The sequence below is a fragment of the Mandrillus leucophaeus genome, unplaced genomic scaffold (assembly GCF_000951045.1).
Source record: "Mandrillus leucophaeus isolate KB7577 unplaced genomic scaffold, Mleu.le_1.0 Scaffold1291, whole genome shotgun sequence".
In the NCBI taxonomy this organism is placed as follows: domain Eukaryota; kingdom Metazoa; phylum Chordata; class Mammalia; order Primates; family Cercopithecidae; genus Mandrillus; species Mandrillus leucophaeus.
Genome location: NW_012101245.1, coordinates 211,896 through 217,688, shown reverse-complemented (window position 1 = coordinate 217,688; position 5,793 = coordinate 211,896).

Sequence of the window (5,793 nt, the reverse complement as noted above, 5' to 3'; positions counted from 1 at the left end):
GGCCTATCATGGGGAGTGGGGAGGGGGGAGGGATTGCATTGGGAGTTATACCTGATGTAAATGACGAGTTGATGGGCGCAGCACACCAACATGGCACAAGTATACATATGTAACAAACCTGCACGTTATGCACATGTACCCTACAACTTAAAGTGTAATAATAATAAATTAATTAAAAAAAAAAAAAAAGAAAATTCCCACTGCCACCAAACTGCCTGGCACATACAAGCAAACACAGAGAAACAACACAGCACAATGTTAAAGTGTATGTGCTTGGCTGTCAGGCCGCCTGTGTCCTTGGCTGGGCCACCTACTTAATCAAGTAATCCTGGGCAATGCATAACCTCTTTGTACCCTGGTTTCATCATCCATAAAATGAGTGATAATAATAATACGTGTTACATACTGTCGTTATGAGGATTGAATAAATGACAATTTCTAACAGTTTCAAGCAGCATCTTGCCTGGAGTATGCACTAAAATGCTCTCCCCTCTGCACAGAAGGCTTCCTGTAGGACACACTCTAGTATACCACCTACCTCGCTGCCGTACATATGCCTGGAAGTCCATTTCCCCCATATGGGATGGAGAACTCCCACAGGGTACAAACTGAGTTCTGGTCTTTTCTGAATCCTCAGCACTCACATCACTGCCTCATCTCTTCATTCCACAAATAATTACAGAAGGCTTACTGTGTGCTTGATGTTTCTAGAATCTGCTTCTAGTTTGGTGACCAGATGAACTGCATCATTGCATTTTTCTATAATTGTCTCATGGGTATAATACGTCTTGTCTTTCCAAATAGATGTGTAATGTTCTGGAGAAAAGAGGTAATATCTTAAATTTGTCTCAATTATATTTAAAGATATCTATAATTTTTATTTTTTCTATGAATCGCCCTATTTTGCCAAAGCCAGTGAAAGAAGTGCCAAAGTTAACAATATTGTATTTATACGTCAATAACTTTTTACACCTTTTTCTCTTCAATAGAGGAGATAAAATGTACGTATAAACAACTGTCATACAATATAGAAAAGACTGAGTGCTGGGTAAAATGCAGAGGGGATTCAGAAAACGGCAGAATTACTTTTAGTTCTTTACTCATTAACTCATTAAAGTTAAGTACAAGTAATAGAAAGCATTTTGTTAGCTTAAACATAAAAAAAAGGATATGCATTCAAAAATATACTCATAGAATTCAAGGACAATTGGGCATTACGGGACACCTGAAGCAGGAACTGACAAACTGAAGAAGTCCTTCCATTTTGGTACAACTGAAAACCATCATCTTCACTTGGTACAACTGAAAACCACCATCTTCACGTGCATCTGTTTCATTTCTTTCTTTTTCTTCAGGTTACCTTTATTGTCTCTCTGCCCTAACGGCACTAGGGTTTATGTGGTATCATTCTAACCACAGCTGACAATAACTGGCCATCTCTTAGTTTGAATTCCAAATCTTGTAGAATTTAACAGACCTGATTTAGGGCCAGAGAAGGGATGCCAGTGAGACGATCAGAGCTCAAAAAAAGATGTCTCTTCAAGGGCTCAGAGATAACTCTGTGGAGGATAAGGTTCTGGAGCCTCAAGGAGGATGTCTGTGCCCTAGAAATAAAAGTATCCACGTGCAAGACTCTCCTCCACTACTTGAGGTCATTTGAGATTCCCCAGAATAAGAGTCTGCTAGAGGTGGCTTCATACTGGCTTCCAAGAACCAATTGTTAAATTTTCAGGAATTTTCTGATCAGTTGTTAAACACAGCCCTATTAAAAATTAAACTATATAAATTCATAATTAGAAACAATATTAAAAATGAAAGTAAAGCAAGGCACCCATCTAGTAATCCCAGCACTTTGGGAGGTTGAGACAGTAGGATCACTTGAAGCCAGGAGTTCGAGACCAGCTTGGACAACAAAGTGAGACCCTGTCTCTAAAAAACATTTTTAAAAATTACCTGGGTGGTACAGTGGCATGTTCCTGTAGTCTCAGTTACTCAGGAGGCCAAAGTGGGAGGATCGCTTGAGCCCAGCAGTTCGAGGCTGTAGTGAGCTATGATTACATCACTGTACTCCAGCCTGGGCAACAGACCAAGACTCAATTAAAAAAACAAAACAAAACAAAAAAAACCACACAGACTCAAAACTCATTACTTTCTAATTATTTTTTATATGTTACTATTAGCTATGTCTTAAGATTCTTTTTGTCTGTTGTATCTGCATGGTGGAAAAAATGGCTGTATAATGCTACTGGGGTGCAACTTCACATTCTGTGACGTCACATTAGTAGCTTGAAATGAACCAGGTAAGAGTACTTAGCCCATGGAATTGACAAATACTATAAATCAGACCTTGATTTGTTTTTTTGTTTTGTTTTGTTTTTACTATTGCTACTTTTTAATTGTCTAAATGAGGGATTAGCAAACTGTGGTCTAACACAGCTTGCCACTTATTTTTGTAGAATCCACAAGCTGAAATTAATTTTTAGTTTTTAATGGTTAGGGGAGAAAAAGAATGATATTTAATGACATGTGAAAGTTATGTTAATTGTAAATTTTACTGTTTACAGATGAGGTTTTATTGGTACACAGCCATGTTTACTACTATCTATGACTAAGCTGTGCTATAATGGCAAAGTTAAGTAATTGCAACAGAGACCACATGGCCTGCAAAGATAAAATATGGTGTGGTTCTTTACAAAAATAGTTTTTCTGATCTGGCCTAGATTGAAGAAAATCAGAAGAAAATGTGAAGTATTCAGATTCTTAAATGTTAAAATTAAGAGTGTTGTGTCTCTTAGTGTTACATTATAATTAGCACAAAAAAATTAAGAAAATATCCTTTTGGAATTTAAAAACTGTTATCCAACTCCACAAAGATATCCCTCCAATCACTGACAAACAAATGAAGTTCTGACATCTTTCTTGATTGCTTCACTTTCTTCTAAATGAAAATATTAACCAACATTCATGAAGTTATTTATTTGCTGAATCAGACAATAATCAAACATTTATTCATAAGTTGATATTGTGACACGATTGCTGGCAATAGTATTAAAAACACTAATAGTAAAGGAATGACATTAGGGAAGACGGCAGAGTAGGCAGTGGCAGGAGTTCATCTCTTCACCAAACAGCAATTGTGTTGGCAGGATTTCTCTGATGTAAGTATTTCGGAAAACTGTAGTCTGTTTGAAAGCTTGCAGCTTCCAAGGGAAGTCTTTTCCTATAAATCATGGTTAATTTCAGTCAATTTCAGCAGTTATCATGGTAGCAGCTACCCAGCCACAGCTGCCAAATCTGAGCCCTGTGCCAGTCAGCTGTGCCAACATTCCTAGAGGAACTTATAGCAACTAGGATAGCTAGAAAACACATTGTCCTTTGAAAAACCCTGGGATCAGTTCTAACGTCTGGTGGCTGCTTCTGATTGTGGAGGTATAGACACAGCGGTAAGCTGCCATTGTTGCAAGTCCCACCCAGCGGCTGAAGTGGCTTCCTGGGAATGTAAAGAAACAAAGTTTGTTTTCACCCTTCATTTCTGCCCCCGTTTTTTTCTTTTGCTGAGCTAGATATTTAAGGATTAGGACATTGTAAAGCAACTGCACATGTGGAGGAATTTAGAAAGTCACTGCCCATGCCCAGGGAAAGACACCAGCTCAGAATGCTACCCTAAGTTTACACCTCAAGCTGATCCCAGCATAGAGACACCCTATAACAGTTTAAAAACCAAACCAGACAAAAACAAAAACAGAAAAACAGCAAACCCTGGGGAAGGGGTTGAATCTGATTTCCATAGTTGCCACACGATAAGATTCAAATGTCCAGTTTTAAACACTATAAGATTCAAATGTCCAGTTTTAAACAACCACCAAAAGAACCACAAGTCACATAAAGAAATAGGAAAGTATGGTTTACTCAAAGGAAAAAAATAAATCAGAAGAAAATATGGTGTCTTTACTAGACAAAGACATGAAGACAACTGTCTTAAAGACTCTCAAAGGACTAAAGTAAGATATAGATAAACTCAAGAAAATAAGATATGAACAAAATATAAATATCATTAAAGAGATAACATAAAAACAAAACATAAAATTCTGGAGTTTGGAATTACAATAACTGAAATTTTAAAAATTCACTAGAAAAATTTAAAAGCAGATTTGAGCAGGCAGAAGAATCAATCAACTTAAAGACAGATAATTAAAATTTTGAGTCTAAGAAACACACACACACAAAAAAAAATAAAATTGAAGAAAAGTAAACAGAGCCCAAGGACAGTGGAACGTCATCAAGAATACCAACCTATGCATTGCGGGAACCTTAAAAAAATAAATAAATAAAGAATCAGGGCAGAGAGATTATTTGAAGAAATAATGTGCAAAAACTTTCCAAACATGATGGGAGATATGAATCTACAAACCCAAGAAGCTCAACAAATTCCAGATATAATAAAGAGACCACACCAATACACATTATAATAAACTTATCAACAGACAGAGAGAATCTTGAAAGCAGGAAGAGATAAGTGACTCATCAGGCACGCAGGACCTTTAACAAGATTATTAGCAGATTTCTCTTCAGAAACCTTGAAGGTTTCAAAGTGCAAAAAGTGTGGAAAGTTATTCAAAAGTATATTCAAATTGCTGAAAGAAAAAAAAACTGTCAAATGGGAATTCTATATCTAGAAAAACTATCCTACAAAAATAAGGTAGAAATTGAAACATTCCTAGATAAACAAAAGCTGAGGGCATTTATTACCACTAGATCTCAAAAGATCTTCAGATTGAAATAAAGGGATATTAAATAGTAAATCAAGGTCATATGAAGAATAAAGATCTCCAGTAAAGGCAAATACATGGACAATTTAAAAATCTAGTTTTATTGTAACATTTGTAACATGATTAAAAAGACAAATGTGTTTTAAAAACCAATTATTACTCTATGTTTTGAGGCTCACAATGTATAAAGATATAATTTATGATATTAATAACTGAAACTGGATGGGGACAGGGCTGTATCGAAGCAGAATTTTTGTATGCTATTGAAGTTAAGCTACTGTAAATTCAAATTAGTGTTATAACTCTAGGATGTTAAGTGTAATACCCATAGTAACGATAAACAAAATAACTATAGAATGTACTACACTAAGGAAAATGAGAAAGGAATTAAAACCTTTTCCTACAAAAATCAATGAAACATACAAAAAGAGTAATGGAGGAAATGAAGAACAAAAAAACTATAAGGAATATAGAAAATAAATGCAAAATGTAGAAGTAAACCCTCCTCATTAGTAATTACTTTAACTATAAATGAATTAAAATCTCCAGTCAAAAGACAGAGATTCAAAGAATGAATTTAAAAAAAAAAAGTGATCCAACCATTTGCTGTCTACAAGATACTCACTTTAGCTCCAACACCACAGATAGATTAAAAGTGAAAGGATGAGAAAATATATTCCACACAACTAGTAACCAACAGAACTCTGGGATGGTTATGCCAACATCAGACAAAATATACTTTAAATTTAAGAAAGTTGCAAAAGACAAAGAAGACATTAAGTTTACAAAAGACAAAGAAGACTTTACAAGAGACATTAATATATGATGTTTGCTTTGTCTCTTGTAACCTTTTTAAATGTAAAGTGTATTGATTTTACTATTACATATTAATACAAATTTCAACATAGCAAAAAGACATAATTAGAAACACTTGTACACCTAATAACAGACTCGCAAAATACATGAAGGAAAAATTGACAAAATTGCTCTTCTTTTGCTTCAGAATACTCTCATGACAAAAATC